The 18,150-nt window shown below is 36.9% G+C and overlaps 1 long non-coding RNA gene across 1 annotated transcript; it reads right to left on the reverse strand.

The window, feature by feature from the left end:
- Positions 1 to 3,484: 3,484 nt before the first annotated feature.
- LOC104913455 lies at positions 3,485 to 15,623 on the reverse strand. Its single transcript, XR_004161532.1, has 4 exons — positions 15,513 to 15,623; positions 15,021 to 15,199; positions 9,405 to 9,618; positions 3,485 to 3,565 (listed from the first exon to the last, which is right to left on the reverse strand). It is a non-coding gene; the product is annotated as an uncharacterized LOC104913455 (long non-coding RNA).
- Positions 15,624 to 18,150: the final 2,527 nt, after the last annotated feature.

The following is an 18,150-nucleotide window of genomic DNA, read 5'->3' on the forward strand; positions in this document are numbered from 1 at the left end:
ATATATTGAAGGAGCCATAGGCAGCAACAGGAGGAGCACTGAAATTGGACAAGTATTTGAAGGACACTTCAAAGGGTTTTACTCTAGAGAAGAAAACTTGATACATTTTTTATCAGATTCTTTTTTTTCCTTCTGGGATGCACTTGTTAATAATATTCCTTGAAAAAATATTGTACCTTCTTTTCTGTGCATTGAGAAAACTCAGGAGATCACCTTATATTATAGGTTATAATATCTTACATATATCATATATATTATATCTTATATTATTTTTTATTACTAACTATAAAAAAGTAAACCAGTATTTCATTCAAAATTCTAGTAGAAATCATTATACAAAATATATTATTTTCTAATTTTCTTTAATAAATCATTATATTATATTTGGCTGGTTTTGTATCTGCTACCTTTAATACAAGACTAGTTGGAAGACCTCCATTCCAAATCCATGTTCAGAATGCATACTCACCAGGTTTAAAACAAAAGCAGCATAACATTTTCCTCATTATATTTAAGTTACATTTATCAGATGAAACTACCAGGTTACACAGCTTCATGTTACAGAATCTCAACTAAAATTCTGACCAAAAGGCTTTCCAAATGCATGTCTGCAAATTTCTCCCCATGATGTAGGTAGGATTCCAGCAAGGGAGTGCAAAGGCAGATGAAAATGCATTTTCATGAAAAATTCTGGAGCCTTTGCTGCCATAAGCAGAAACTGTTTAATGGGCAGGATCACAAGATGTATGCATTCAGGTTATGTACTTACGACGTTAATAGTACAGCTTGTGTACAAAAATTAAGGGCATAGTGAGTGATGAAAGGCCTTTTACAGGCATCACATGAACTTCTAGATGTGTAACCTCAGAAGGCAGGAAAGAGGTGGGCAAAGAACATTCAAGATCTTGTTGCATTACAACTTGCTCTATGCCATATGGATGCAAAACTTTAAACTTTTACAGCTCTTTATAACAGCAACTCAATAATAATGTTGTGAAAACCCCTGTAACTACATCATTTCAGTGTTTTTGTCCCAGTATATTGGTGCATGAGGAAACCAATAACTAGAAGTACTTTTCCTTCTACCCCAAATGTCATTCTCTGATACCAGGTCTCATCTTCTTCACTCTACTCCCCTCCTGGCATTTTAAATCTCTTGTCTCTTTGGGGAACCCTTTCTTCCTCTTCTCCTAACAGCCTGCGTAGCTGTATAACACCTTCCTTGTTTCTTTTCACGTTTGTTCTCTGAAACAGCTCTCAAAGGAAAGGGCAATGTAAATAACAATCACAGATTGAGGGCTCCTCTACAGAGAGGCATGAGAACTGGAGATACAGAAACATCTGTAATAATGGGACAAATGTGTCCTGGTTATAGTTCTACTGGAACCTCTAATTTTGAACTAGACCCACAAAATATAAGCTTGAGAAGATATTTCAGTAATAATTAAGTGTAAAAAATTAAGGATTTTATGAAATAATAATTATTCAATAAACGTCATGTACAAATTATAACATGGTTCAAATTGCCCTAAAGGATCTCTTCCAAAATAAATAAAACCTCAGAACTACATTCCCATATCTAGCTCTGCAAAAATGAAAATCTAACCTCTCTCATTAGCTTACTAAGTAGCCTTTTCTCATTTGCAGTGTCTCGGGAGCCTATGAAACCTATGAATCATGTTTACTTTCAGAAGCCAACACACAAAACAATTACGTGAGCTTAGCCTGATCAGTTAATCTGGTGTTTTGTAGTGTCTTCAGTTTCAAACATTAATAGTTCAATGTTCTGTTCTCCAGCATATATTCACAAAAACTCCCATGAACTTGAAAGTCCTTGCTAATTACCCTAAAGATATCCATACCATCTAGTTCTGTGATTCACCTCTGTTACTCCTATATGGCCAGTCTCTGTTGAAGACCACAATCATTTTGCTTTTATCATGCCCCTCCTCTTTCTCTTCCTGAAACAATCCGAACCACTGACGTGTTCACTTCAGGAAATAATAATTCTGATGAAGAAAAGCAGCTTCCAGAATTGCAGGGTACAAAAGTTCTCCTGACAGAACATATATTCTTTTCCAAAAGATGTAGGTACAAGTTCAAGGTGACCCACTTACTTCAGGGCATATTTTACCCAGTTGATGGAGCTTCTGTAGTGCAATCACAACATCAACTGTTTATGTAATCAAAACATAACCCTTCAACCCAAATAATGTGTTATTTTGTGAAACACTAACAAGAGAGCATCATCTGTCCTGAGGGTGAAATAAAGCAAGTGTAAAATTCACACCACATACTCTGGCTGATTTGTACACCTGATCTGGTCTATTATTCTTCATCCAAGTGAATCTACAGCACTGAGATTAGAAATGTATTAACCATCCCCCGTTAAAGCTGTTGCTTAGCTTTGAAGAAAACTGTACTGATAATTTTGTGATGAACTTCAAGTAGGCAAGTTGGCAAGTTAACAGTATGATTCTAACTATAGCAGGCTCTTGCAAAACAGTGCCTTCTAGAGAAGCACTGCTGATGTCTGGGCTGGTTTATTTAAAAACAGATCAATTGCAAGCTACTTGTAATTACTTGTGCACTGTAAAAATTGAAAGATTAGACTAAGAAAATACACTGACTTGATGTCTTTAAGTTTCTTCTTTAACAGAAAATTGACCAACCCCTTGAACTTCAAAATAGCTAGGCAAAAGGAAAAGCAAAAACAGTGATGTGAAAATTTACCTAAAAGAAAATCACATTATTTCAACATTGCTTTCTATCTTGGAAAATTTTAATGTGAGCAAATCTGCTTTCTGATTGACAGATTCCTTATATTACATCCAGATCTCTTTTGTGGTCCTCAAATACGCAAGTGGAAACAGTGAAAGTGAAAAATATGTCACTCCTTTTAATATATTAGAAAGTTGAAAATTATGTGGCAATACTTCCTTTTCAAGTCTTCCTTCCTGACTTGAAGCTTAATTTAGTGCTTATGCTCTAAAATGACATTTGTCTTTAAAATCTGTACCTCTGGGGGAAAAGAAAGTACAAAGCTTACTTTTCACACAGAGAACAATGATGTCAACAAAAAGAGTGATGGCAAATACACAAGATTTTCAAACCACAGCATTGGAGACTTCTTTGAGAAAAGAAAGCATATATTAAAGATGATATTTGTATGTTTATCTGACAGCTGAATCTTTCTTGATTCGAGTTACAATTTTCACAAGTTGGTGTTGAGCTATTTAGTCTTCCTGAGCATCCTGTAGAACTTTTCTGCTTTCCTTGTCCTCATACATTCTCATGTTACTCAGATGACCTGAGCTAAACCGTTAAATATACGATTGTAGTTAACAGTTTAATAGTATGCTGATATTTGTTTCTGATATTGTTCCCATGAAAAAATTCTTGGACTTTTTTTATTTGGAAGATGTCATAATAATGCAGTATTCAGAAAATATCAACATTATTAAATCAATGCAATTACCTTAAATTCTTGAAATGAGAATCACCGCATGAACATGTAAACTCATCTCCAATTCACCTTCTGATGTAAGAATCTGAGGCGGATGACCTGGAGGCAGCCAGAAGGTGAGAAGTTAATAGAAACAACAGAATGCTTGGAAAACTCAGTGCAGCTGGTGCAGTACTTACAAATCAGCTTCTTACTAAACTATAGGATCATAGAATCATTAAGGCTGGAAAAGATCTCTAAGATCTGCCCAGGGAGGTTGTGGAGTCTCCTTCTCTGGAGATGTTCAAGACCCGCCTGGACACCTACTTGTGCTACACTACCTGGGAGCCTGCTTTGGCAGGGGGTTGGACTTGATGATATCTGGAGCTCCTTTCCAACCCCTCTCATTCTGTGATTCTGTGATCTAGTCTGACCGTCCACCTACCACTAATATTGGCACATTAAACCATACCCCTAAGTACTACCTCTACCCATTGCTTAAGCACCTCCAGGGATGGTGACTCCACCACTTCCCTAGGCAACCTGTTCCAAACAACTCTAGCCATTTTTTAATGTGCATATTTTTATGCGCGTCATGACAAAGTAGTCCTAGATTAATTCAGGATGTCCTTCCTTAGATCAAGTAGAAGCATAGGAACCTAGATGAACTTATATATAACAAAGAATTTATCATCCTTCACTATATTTTTTGATTGCCATACAATTGTATTTTATAGCGACAAAACAGCTTCATGAATTAGATCATTAGTTTTAGTGTTTTTTAAAGAATGGAACTGAAGCCCAAGCTTGTTTACCAAATTGTTAATATCACTCACACAACTTCTAAGTCCTTACTAGATTTGGAACATTATTTTTATCATTCACAATATTCTAAAATTAAAACAGACGCTCTTCAACAATCTGTCAGTAGAGTCTGTGACGTTCAAATAATATGAAGTTCCCATCTTAAACATGTTCCTAAACTGCTGGATGAGGTCTTAATACCAGCATTACCAGGCAACATATCTACAACATCAAATATAACTTTTATCCTCTATGAATGCTTTGCGTAGTCTGATTTCCAGTTGCTGGTCTCCTCCATTAATTGCTCACTGTAATTACATGTACATTTGTACACCATACAGTTTAGCAAAATTTATTTCTGTTCCCAGCTTTCTTAGGCTAAAGCTAAATCTACTACGAAAATTAAAGTTTATGAACAAACGCTCATCTGGAAAGATTTGGGGTGAACAATTAATCCAAGGGCTTTGCTAGCAATGCATTTCATCATGTTGGAAGGCAATTTCTGTTTGTCAAAGAATTTATCTTCACTGAACCCTGTTCAGTGCCAACACCAATCGTTTAAAAAGATTCCCAGTCATGTCACAGTCACTAAACGTACAGCCCCACACTCCTACACAGGTCAAATCCCACCTATCGTGGCTGTTTTATCTATACTGCACAAGGAAGAACCTCTGCTCTTGTACAAGGCTTCTCCTTTTTATTTTTTCAATACGTATTATAGATGTGGAATTAAATAAAAGGAAGTTATGACTGATGAAAAAGCCAGAGACTGAGTGTACAAGATGTCCTCAAATGCTTCCGTTGAATTTTTCTTTTTTACTTGGGAAAAAAACAAACAAACAAAAAAACTTGGCTGTTTCATTTCAAAATATTTCATAATTGGAATTTAGTGTTATTCTCTTGCCCCTATTATTCTGCATCCTACAAATAAACTGAAAGTGTGATTATTTATGAGGTTTTTCTCAGTTTCAGTCTACTGCATTAGTCACAAGACTTGTCTTAAAGTCTTATTCAATAAGCACTCATATTTCTGATTTTACTTATACGAGGTGTACCAGCATACAAGATGTGGCTTATTTTTAAGACAATTTTTCCCACTGACTGTGACTAAACACTAAAATCAATCAATTCTATCATATGTAATGGTCCACAGCTTTTGTATTTCTGTTTGGAAATGTATCAGGTTGAAGCGCTCCATATAGCAATCGCTCTTTTCAAACATGACATGTGAATGAGAATAGTTTGGTACTAATGTTGGCCCAGTAAGAAACCTGTCTTATGCTTGCAGTGTAGAATGCTGAGGCCCTGGAAAAATCTGACAAAAGAAACCCATTTTCCTGTAATTGAGTCTGTTGACAGTATCCACTTTTGAAGCATCAGACAACACACATCAGTCCTCTGAGCTTTGCTTTTCATATCACAAACCTCTACTCAACATAAGAAGAAGACATGCAAGTTAATAATGAAAGTTTAGAAACTATTCACAAGAATATTGAATGACTTGCAAATATGTTGTAGTTGGTAACTGAGTGGGGAGGTTACCCCCACTAACAGATTCATGCATCTGCTCCTTTCCATAAAAATTTCACAACGCCCTTATGCCTGAATTTCATTTATACACCCAAATCCTCCCGTGGTGTAATTATTCATTATTGAATATGATGACAGTATAGTACATACAAGTTGACACATTATTTCATTTCCTTTGTTATGAGTAATCGCTATATATTTTAGAGCTACATGCAAAAGTATAGGACCTCCATTTACTATAAAAGGGTGTAAGCTTTTCCCAAATCAATAACTAAATTATGAAACAAAATAAAATGAGATTCTACATGACTACATTAAATCCAGAGTTCTTTTTCTACTCCCCGCAAAAAACAACTGTCAGCCTTCCTCCATTATTCTGCTAATGGCTTAATGGCACCACACAACGGATTTGCTTTAAAAAAAAATAAAAAGTTTCTCTGCTCTTTTAAAAAATTTATCAGACTGTTTTCAAAACTTAGAAATCATGGCAAAAAATTGTCTCATTCGTTTTCTGCTTAACTGAAAATTAAAAATGCTATAGAAGATTTGAGTTTAATTTTTAACTTAGAAACAAAAATCACTACACTTTAAAAAAAATAAAATGCCTGAGTTATTAAGAGTCTGCAAACTGCCTACTGTGCCCAGGAAGTTGTGTTTTCTATTGCGTATGTATCAATATAATGACAGCACCAGCTTCAGATCAACTGGATACTAATTACAGATTTACCTGATAGACTGGAATGGCTCCCAAGGAGCTGTTGCACTCTATTTAGCAAATAAATGATCATCCTAACAGCTACAGAAGGATTTGTAATGCTAAATAATCTCATCTGGATACCATTTTGTAATTTTTCTTTTTTCTTTTTTTAAAGTTCTTATGAACTTGCAGTAATGCCTTGCAAATATGCAGCTGGACTGCTGCAGATCCCTGGAGCTGCAGACACCAGGGATTTCCCCGAACTCAAGAAGTGTGCTTGCAGCCCTTGCAGCTCCCCAAATGACTGATCTTATGCCTCTTTTGGCACTGTGAAATGCAAGAATTTTTCATGTCATGCATTCTTTGAAGTTATGAAGCATGATATTAGACAAAAAAACAATCATTCTTCAAACAAACCACAATTTCATGCCTGCGATAAATTGAGAAGTAAAATGGCTAAGTAGGTTCAAAAAAGGTGAGTGGAAAACATGAGCATGTGGAATAAAGCCAGCATGTCTTTAACATACAGATCTGGATTCAAGTAATCTAAAGTATTCATTTACTAGAAGTATGAGGATGGGCTGATTGAATAATTGCTTACAGACTGTAAATATTTTCTACTAATTTTTCAAATCACTGAAGCAGTTCAGGCTCAGATAGAACCCACAGAATATATTCTAACTCCTACTATACAGCATAAGCAATCCCACTGCTTCACTGTGGGAAGGTGTTACTCAGTGTAAACACGGTATCAGGTTGTGAGCTGTAATTATTGTTTATACAAACTTGAAAAGCCTTAGAGAAAGACTAACGAAGACGATTTTTAATGATCACTCTCTACAGAGGTCATTAATTTGTGTCATGACCTGCTACTTCAAATGTAATCAGTGAAATGTAAGGGATGTTTTACAGTCAATATAATTGCCTCTCTAAAAGTAGTAGTAATAATGAATACACCTACAGTTGGGGCTTGTTAACTCAGTATGGAACACACGATCCTTTCTTCACTTTAAAGTAGGGAAATTATGCTAAGCCAACATCAAGAAGAATTAAACACTTGCTTACACTCATTACGTGTTTTGTTTCAAAAGCACAGTAGCATCAATTGATCCCATCTGATCTGAAAAATCAACACTTACAGTTCCTATTATGACTCATCATTCCCTTGCTCTATCACTTAAAACAAAGATGTTTTGTTCTTTTTTCACTGTTCTTGTCTTTCAGGTTTTCAGTTCTGGATAGTAAAATGTAAATCACTAAAAACCCTAAATAATTTGAAATCTGAAATATGTACTCTGAGCAAATAAACAAAAACTAATCTGAAGTAAATCAAAACACACTACAAAATACACATCCATTTATAAATATTGTATTCAGATTACACTGTGGACTGATTCTCATCATTTACCTAGGTCACATCATATCTAGCTCTGCAGGAAAATTCAAGATTTGTGTTTAAATGATTTACATTGCATCCAAGCTGATAGCAAAATTCATTGTGTTCTGCTGGATCCATATTACAACACCAGATACTGTGAAGAAAAAGGAAGAAAGCTGATGAACCCTGAAGTTGTCAAAGAATTTTCATAGACATATGATATTTTTTTACTTCTTTTCTGCGGTAATCATGGAAAAAAGACATCTGCAAGTGATCATTAGTCTATAGCCTATCACTGCAGAACAGACTTTGAGTTCAGTATACTTAGTATCTTGTCCCTTCCTGATGAGATTTATTCAACAGAACTAATATGAAAGCGAGATAATAATCAACGTCAGTAATTTAAGAATGCTGTTATTTTCCCTAGATACTTCTGGTGCTTCTTGCACTGATTCTTGGCTTCTGTATTAAAAATGATCAGTACCATGTACAAATATACGTATGACAGGGGCATCCATACTGCAGACCAAAGACAAGACATTCAAGACAAAAATAAGGTAAGGCCAGATATATATCCATTTCTGCTAGGAAAATTCCTTGATCCCATAGTTGCCCTCTAGCAAGAATGACAGTTCTGCATAGTAATTTCTTTAGAATTATATATTTTGTATTTATCTTGTGGTTTTATTTATTTACTTTTTATAGGACGTAGGTCTGTGTTGAAATTCAAGCTTTAAAGGTTCAGATCTTTCTAATTTTCTCAGTCATACCAAAAGCCTTGGCGACAGCTCAAGAAGTGATTAGTAGGATGCTCCAGTTTCTCATCATTGCATGTTGCTTTACACTCAGATGTACACACATGCATACTAAAGTCTTACACCTTCCGTAACAGAAAATAACATTAAGTAACTCCTACAATCTGATGGAACGTAAAAGGATTATCTGCTCAATCTATTCACCCAGTGCTTCCACAGATGCTAATTCAAATCAATATCTGTACTTAATAACAGGCTGAAAAATGCATGGTTGTTAAGAACAAGGTAAAAATGTAAAACACTATGCGCTTTTGAAGTCTATTTTCAGTAAACAAAGGCTTCTCTGTTTCTGGAGGAAAAAATAAAGTAGAACACATTATATCTTAGTACTGTAAAAGCTTAAAAATGGGATTTGCTTAGGAATCCAAGGAAATCGGGCACCTCCTCCTTTAAGCTCATTTGAAAATGCATTATCTTCGGAAGTGCTTACACAGTAAGCTGGAGAGAGGCTGGCTGAAAGGATCCCATCAGGATCCCACAACCCTGAGGTCATGTAATTTGTACCTAGCTAGAGCTTTGAAGTCATGCAGGCGATGTGTTTGCTGCAGAAGTGGCACACGACCCTCAGTGCGCCTGAGCGGCTGATGTGCGGTCAGATGGGGCCTTCTCAATTCTGACTAGCTGAGAAGATTCACAAGGGGGTTAACCACGTACTTCTGTGACCAGAAGCCAGGTGCTGCCAACAACGGACTTCCCTGTCAGGACACCCCAGCCTGAGCACACCTGGGCACTTACAGATCCTGAGGGAAACGTGAGCAGCAACCGCAGAAAGCCATGGCACTGGGAGGAACTGCAGCAGGGCTGATGAAGCAGGAGATAAGAAAGCTGTAGCCTGTGTGCCTTTCAGTGTTCCTGCTGATAGAAGCTAGAGCTGAGGCTGGCATTTCCACAGCTTTTTACTGCTGGGAAAAGCTGTCCCAAGGACCAGCTGGTTCACATTCATTGAAAACTGGGGAAAAAAATAAAAGAAAAAATAAATTAAAAAAAGAGGATATGAGCAAGATAAAAATCATACACAGTGCTTTGTGAGAGATCCTTCTATCTAAACCTTATTTCTAGTGATATGGTTATTACAGTCCTTTTCTGACAGCATTCCTTCAGTGTTAGAATTTGAAAACACTCTGATTTCTTTTCTTGTAACCAAATAAACAAAACACAAATTCTTACTAGGACACAGTATCATTAGCAAATGGACATAGAGTCGGGCTTTCAAAAGCTGTAGTTTGGAAGAGGCACAGTAGTTACAACTGATAGTTCTGTTGAAAAAATAGAAGTGGGTGAAACCTCTGAGTATTTCAAATAGATTCTTGTGCTGATGATCCCGTAAGTAAAGGTTTATGAACATTGATTGAATTTTTTTATACAGTTCCAAAGCTACCCTCTGTCATTGCTCTTATATTAAAAGTTGAACTCTTCTGCAAAACATTTGATATTGAAATGAGTTCAATAAATAGATATATCCCATGGCATGCACAGGACAGGGAAGTCAAGCACAAAGAGCCTTCTTTCATGTATCAGTTTTGATTGTCCTACTTTGCTGTGTCAGGAACTACAGCAAGAGCTCAAGTGTTAAAGCTTTTTGATACTATAATAAACCAAACAAAGCCCAGTTGCATATTTTAGGATTTATTTTATGCCACATCTATACAATGAGCAAAACTGGGAGTTTTCAGCAACCACTGTGAACTGTTTCCAGAGATGATGTTTTCCTCATGGAAGGATTCTCACTGGTGTAGAAAAACCATATTTGATAGCCAGCTCCAGCAACCAGGCTGGCCAACAGAATTAGTGCACATTCTGTCAGCATATTTCCTCCCTCCAGCTTTACTTCTCCAATCTTTTTCAATATTGTTAAAATGAGCAATCATTTGTGATTCAGACTCCCAGAAAAGGCAGAAATCAACATACCCCGATGACAGATAAATTATTAATGCAATCCTGCCAATCACACAGAGCTCAGTGCTTTTAAAAATGGAATGAGATCATCTGCTCAGTTATTTTAAATGAGATTCATTTCTTATTAGGGGGCATTATGTATATGCCTTGCTTTCAGAAAACCATTTTCTTCAAAAAAAGATTATTGCACAGTCACTTCTTGTGAAATACCATGCAAGCTCTACACTTACATACCAGATCAATTTTTTGTTTCAGGAAATAATTATATGTAATTGGTATTTTCTTTCATAGATAGACTGATTCTGTTGAATATAAAAGCTTCTACTGTTCTCTGTTATTCAGAACATCTCTGCTTTGAGTTGGTCCTGACTTGTACCACTCTATAATATATATATATAAAAATATATATATAGTCAGATCTGGTGTCTGTGGTATACCACTTGTTTTGCTGCAATAGCTTCAGCAGTCTGTAATAGAAAAGTTTGCACAAGTAATTATGCAATGCAAAATTATGTACAAAAATACTGTATGATGTTCAAGTATAGCTGGGCCATATAGCTGTCTTCTAAAACTTCAAGGCAGCAAATTTTTCTAGTATACAAAAATAATACAATAATAATAGTAATAATAATAATAGTAACAATACAGTTGAAGACAGAAGATATTCAAAGGATTTAAGTATAAAGGAGAATTCTGAGGAATCCAGAAGCTGCTCAAGGTTGAGATTTTCATTGAAGGTTCTGACAAATGCAGTTCATGTTAGATTTTGGGCTCTGTCCTGCTATGGCCTGGACTGGAGGTGGTACGGAGTGGGAGACAGCAGACAACTTTATTGTCACATCTTGTGAGAGGGCTGTGAAATTGACTTTGTACCCCCCGACTCCATATGACATATTCAGACTACTCTGGCATCATAGTGCAGTGTCTAGGTGCCATTAAGAGGCTGAACACAAAGAACCTGCAACCACGCTCAAGTTGTGAAAGTAGAAAAATGTTGTTTTATCCCTATTCCCTTGAGTACGCCGGACTACGAGGTGGGATCTGATCTACATTATATTCAGATAGTTTGAGAGATGAAATACTGACATCACAAGGACTAAAACACTGATTCAGAGTACACAAGTGTTTTCCATGTAATGAAACTTAAATATTTTCTTAGCAAAAACATTAGTAGAAAGCTCTAACACAAGCTTAATTGCCTTACTTTATCCAGGCCAAAAAGGGGCACTCTTTCCAAGACCCCTGCTTGTCTTCATTAAGCAGCAGATATTTTTATCTGTTGCGTTGATAGAAACAGTGGTCTTTAAAGCACTGAGCTGCCAAAATACTGCATTGGGATTTTGCTGTGTTATTTTATATATTTCAGCTCTGTATTACAAGTACTGACACTCATCATATTGAACACATCTTCTATGCTATGGAAAGCTGTCTGATTCTTGTGGTCATATGCCATGGTGTCATTTAACAACACGTATTCCCATCTGTGAATTCTCTTTCTGGCATTTGGCTTGTACTTTATTTCTCTCATCTAAAAGTCTGGCAATAGTTTCTCACTATTATTCTGATAGCAGTATGGGTCAAAGTCATTCCACTGTGAACGTGCATTTATGCATTTGTACTTGGAGAGAGTGACTGGTATCAGGCAGAAGTGACTTCTCCTGTTAGATTTCCAGCACATTATTCTGTGGTTAATCAGCTCTACTGGACGTCACTCAAACCTAGCAGACATGACTCTAATGGATAGAGCTACTTGTCTGATGTCTGTTTTGTCACTGATGTGGCTAGAGTGCTCCCAAAAGTTACTAAGAAAAAAAAAGAAAAAAGAAATGGAGTATATAGCCGAGCAAGTAATAGGAAGCCAAAAAAGTAGCTGTGCTCATATCTGTGTGATCTCTGTTTTTAAATATAAAGTTGGTGGATTTGTTCAGTATGAACTAATCACAGCTCTGTCTGCCCTTGTCTAATCAGTAAAGATTAATGCAAAATAGTACTTGGGATTTTTTGTATATCCTGGGGGAGGTAAAAGACCATTATTAATTATTTAGATATTTAAACGCTTAACAGTTCTGGAAGACATGCATCATAATCAATCTTCACCAAAAACATCACAGAAATTTGCATCATGACTTTGCCTTTCAGTCTGAATCAGAACAGTGCTGAAGTGAACACTGCCATGAAGAGAAGACAGAAGATCACTCTTTCCCAAAAGGAGCTTAAAATTCGGTCATATTAACTTCAAGGATTGGAATTCTTCTTGTTATTATTCTATGGACTCATAATTCAGCAGGCGGCGTTTTTACAGCGTCTTACACGTTTAATATCTGCACATGTATGCGTTCATGTATGTACATGCACAGAATACCCTCCGCAGTTTTATGTGGAACTTTCTTGCAATGTGAACAGACAAGCCACGATGAGCTGCAGTTTTAAGTATTCCTTGTAAGCAAACATAGCGCCGAAATTTGGTGAGGAAGATATGGGATTTCAGTGGAGTTGAGAATTCTAAGATCAAGAATCTAGATGCGGTATTAAAAAACACAGCAGTTCATCAGTAGATATATTTTATGGCACTAGAAGCATAGAAGAAATACGAAGCTAAACTTAGGAAGTCAAAGGGACCCATAAAGGAGAAGAAAGGAAAATACCGTGGTTATTACTGAGTGTCTCACAAAGGCAATGATCACCTTTAGAATGTGCATAGCCATGCTATCTTATACAAGTTAGAAAAATGGAGCAACGAACAGGAGAATTTTACATTGTATAAACCTCTATAAAGGGGCTAAGCAAAACATCAGTGCTGACCTCATCCCATTAGGAATGTAGGGAAATCATGCTCCCACTCTATTTATCAATTTGCCCATGCCTGCTTACGCTGTAACAGCAGTTCTGCAGAACTTAATTAACTGGTACCAGTATAGTACTGCAAAGTTAGTATCAAAGGAGCTAAGCAAGTGCAAACTTTTTTAATATCAAGAGCAAGTCCTTGGAAAGATAACAAGTTTTGCTGCTCATATAGAAATGGGTTAGGCATCCAAAACAAAGCAGTGAATTGAAAAGAAACTCAAAACCTGAAGTCTTAGTTGGGGTCTGTAAGGAAGGAAGGAAGGAAGGAAGGAAGGGAGGAAGGGAGGAAGGGAGAAAGGGAGGAAGGGAGGAAGGTAAGAGAATATCAACATCATGTTTCTACAAAAGAAATATACTCTCCCTGCAATGCTGCAGCAGCCAGTGACAAGATATACATGTAGGCTCCTAGAAAAATACGCTGTTAGGCAGCTACACTCTGTAATGCAGAATCACTGTGCCAGATTCAGATGCAGCCCTTAATGACTTTCTGACAAAACTCAGTTGTAGCTTCAGCACCAAGCAAACATGCCCTTTCAAATTGCCACTTTATTTTTAACATCTCCATCTCAAACTACTCGTAGTATGTGCTGCTCTTACACATTTTTTCCTACATGTACATTCACATAATTCCAGAAACAACAGCCTGTTCTAATAACATTAATATAACATCTAATAACCATTGAGCACTTCCAAACCACTTGTCCATCACATATTTTTCCCTTCCTTATAAGAATTCATCAAGCACAGGAGCAGAAGCTGTTTTTGCAGGCCCGTGTGTGAGTTTTCAGAACATATCTAAGGATGGTACTGAAAAGTGTATTACTGAGTTTGACATATTTCATAAGCCTGTCAAGCGATTTGGTCCCCACATTTATATCAGCATCTCCACAAAGCTTCTTACGTCAGAGATGACAAGGATACTTCAATAGCTCTGTGCCTGTTTGTTCCTGAGGTTTCTCTGAGTTTATCTCAAGACCAGAAAAACAGGAGCTTTTAACATTCTTGTGTTTAAAGAGTTTTTAATCACTAGGGCCCTGTAGTGTAGGATGACCATTAATGATGTACCAGCATGTGCTCAGTAGTAGATAAAATGTATATGAAGCTACAGAACATCCATGGGGGCATTTCCTTCCACACACACAGCCTACCTCACACAGCAATGCAGACAGCATTGGATGATCTGTAAAGATAATACCACAGCTTGCAAGTTCTCCTGTTTCAATAAATAAATGAGCTACTTCTAGATCACATCTTCTACTGTCTGTTCAGCTATATGCTAGCATCTGACATCACTAAATGCTGGCCATCCTTAACACAATGTCAGGCTGCTTCTCAGTCATTCAATGAAAGAGACTTTTTTCTCTCAATCTATTATCTTTCTCCTGATCTAGCTCTTGATTTAGTTGTTGGCAATCCTGCCTGCAGCAAATGGACTGGAAGTAGATGATTCTCAGATCCCTTCCAACACAGGCCGTTCCATGATTCTCTGTTCATCCCACCTAAGAAAATACTACCCCCTATTTCCTGTTGGTGAACTGCAGTGAAAAAAGTCTGTGATTAAACTGGAGATGCAGCTCAAGGCTTGGCTCATAGCGCAACGTCCATCTTTACCTGTTTTTTTTCTGCCACAGGAAGAACAGCAGGTAGGAGTACTCCACTTCTGAGAACTGCGGAGGGCTGCTCTCATAGCATCCTACAGTAAGGTTTTTCCACAGTTCTGTCATCTTCTAAATCACGGCATACACCGAATATTTTGTGAGCCTTCTGCACCAGGAAGAATTTGCAGTCACCTGCAGTGCATTAACACAGAAATAAAATTATTTCATCTATTCAAAATAGAGGTAATGTCTTAATCCTACATTTAAACATCACAGTTCAAAGCATCAACTAATTGTAAGTGCAGACTGTATAGTTGAACTGCATCACACGTACTCACAACCACACGCAAATAATCAAGATGAAAGGAAACAAATGAAAACAACATAAAATTCAGCAGTCTTAGATGGAAGTGAAGTATAGTATAACAGCAGTACACTTTGGTACAGGTAAGTCCCACTGAAACCAGGGATGCACTTTATAATCAGCATGTAGTATAAAACCTACCTGGAGGCAAACTGGCAGCTTATTACGTAGTGTTCAGAGGAAAAATACAGAGGTTGCTGCTGAATTTCTGAGTTGGAGGCTTTATCTACACCAAAGCTGGGATTCAGATGCAATGCTAGAATAAGAACAGAACGATTTATCCAGTATCCAAACCTCTTCCCAATGAGGTTAATTGAAAAACTCCCATCCATTTAAATGAATTGCAGCAAGATGGATTCTTAGTCTTTGGTTTTGTTATGTTTTGTTAGCTTTCATGTCTATTACCTACAAATTATTTTCAACCCTATTTGTTATGCTAACAGTACTGCATTAATTTGTGGTGGTCCAAGAGGCAATCCAGCCTGTTTTAACAAGTGTATGAATTAGGTATTGTTACCAAGTCAAACTTCTTTTGGAGGATAAAAAAAGCTGTGTATTTTAAGACATGAAGTAAGCCAAAGAAGTTTATTATCTTTAGCAGAAAACAAGTAGTGGTATAGATTCGTACATCTCTCCTTTGTTCTGGAAAACGGTTCATATCCATTAAAGTCTTTCATGTTGCACTTCAATAGTTATGTCCTGCTACCCACACAAGTTTCTAACCAAAGCCTGACTTCTGTACGTGCATGAAATATTTATGAGTCCCAGAAGATTGCTGTAACATTTGGTACAGCCAAACATCTTGCTTAATTCATTATCCACTATTTAAAATTTTGTTAGAATTCCAAGAGTGAAGAATAAAAAAAAGTAGGATAAAGAAGTTAACCGATTACCCACTATCATCAACAACATAAATAAAGCTGAAAGCCCATATGTTTAAATTCTGGAATCCTAATTATGTGATGAAAAATTTGCACATAACGGAAATAGCCCAAAACCCAGTTTTAGTCTATCAAAAGCATAATAAGGCCACACTTCCAGTCCGTAACTGACATCAACAGCAATGCCTGTAACAACATGTGTTTATATGAACATGCAGCTTTATCAGTTAGGATAATAAACATCCCTTCCTGATGCTCCTATACACTGTAACACACTCCTGGAAATACAGGTCAGAGACAGACAAAAAGCTTTGTTGTCAAAGATCCAGTCCCTGACCAAAGCCTCCAACCCGCGCAGCAAAGCACGTCTTACTCCTTTCCAAGTCTTTATGAAATAATCAGGAGAAAATTCAATAAATGCCACAGAATCACAGAATGGCCCAGGTTGGAAGGGACCTCAAGGATCATGAATCTGCAAACCCCCCCCTGCTGCTGGCAGGACCACCAACCTCCACATTTAATACTGGATATATTCTAGTATTTTAATACTAGGAGTATTTTCCATAGGTCCTTGTACTGCAGGAACAGAACTGACTGAGAGCTGACTTCAGTATTTCAACCTGGAGAGGAGGATGGCATTTGTCATTAGTCAAATCACCTTTGACAAATCTTTTGAAGTCTGCACGAAGAACAAAGCAGCTTTGTAGCTTTGGCAACCCAGCTTCAGCCTTTTTTTTATTTTATTTCTTCAGCAATGAAATAGGAAACAACTACTTGCTTTTTCTTTTAACAGATTTGACTGACTTAAAGTTACGAACCCGATTTTAGTTGCAGAAGAATATTTAGCAGGTACTGCAGGAGTTTGAGACCAAGCCTGCAACGTCACACCAAAAGATCTGCTTCAGGCATTGGGAAGACGAGGAAGCTTGTGGGATACATCATCTACCCAGTGGTTACAGCAGAAGTTCCCCCAAATAAATGAGTTGTGGTAGCCAAACAAATAGGCACTTCTGTCAGGTAGTTCTCAGAACACAAAACTACTAAATTTTCTCAGTGGAAAAGTAAGATTGTAATAATCAACTGATTATACAGCATAGAGATTTCATACATTGAAAATAGAATCTAGGTTTTGTTGTTATCCAAGAAGGCTGGCTAAAATTATTGAGATAGACTTAACAGTGTCTCAAAGTAAGAAACTGTAGGTTGGAAAAACAAGGGAATATAGGATGTTACCAGGAACCTTTGGGTTAGAAAGCTGCCTTTGAATTCCTAAAATTGCAGTAAGAAGAAATACATAATGTGATTAGAAATCAATAAACAAAGCCTATTTGCTTAGGAAGCTTTATGTTTCCTACGTGGAGGAACGTTTAAAATTATTTCTCTGTTCTCTATTACCACACATAATGATAAAATTATGAATAAACCTAATGAAAAATATGTTCCATGAGAGTAAAGAATATGCTTGGCTACAGCTTCACTTTTGTTTAACTCTAGAAATACTGCTAATTAAATGTTCCTCTGTCTTAAAATACTGCATCTGGTATGATAGCTCTCCTCCCGGTAGTCTAACCACCTTCCATTGCTGAAAACCTCCAGGAAGGAAAATCAGCTTTATTCTACTTAACAGTATCCCAGCTAGCTGTTACTGACCAGTTATAAACGTACCCGAGTGATGGGAAAAGTATGTAATGTCTTTAAATGTTTTTCCCGGAGGCTACAGAATAGGTTGAAAGCATGGTGAAAATAGCTCACACAAGCAGCATTCAACCTTCTGAATACTTCCCTGTTCACAAGATGTGGCCGCCTCTGTTTATACATCATTTGAGTGTGCAAACTCACAAACGTTGCGTACACTGGATGAAAGGTACTTTGTCTTCTGTTACATATATAATAGAACC

This window comes from Meleagris gallopavo, chromosome 16 (assembly GCF_000146605.3).
Source record: "Meleagris gallopavo isolate NT-WF06-2002-E0010 breed Aviagen turkey brand Nicholas breeding stock chromosome 16, Turkey_5.1, whole genome shotgun sequence".
In the NCBI taxonomy this organism is placed as follows: Eukaryota; Metazoa; Chordata; class Aves; order Galliformes; family Phasianidae; genus Meleagris; species Meleagris gallopavo.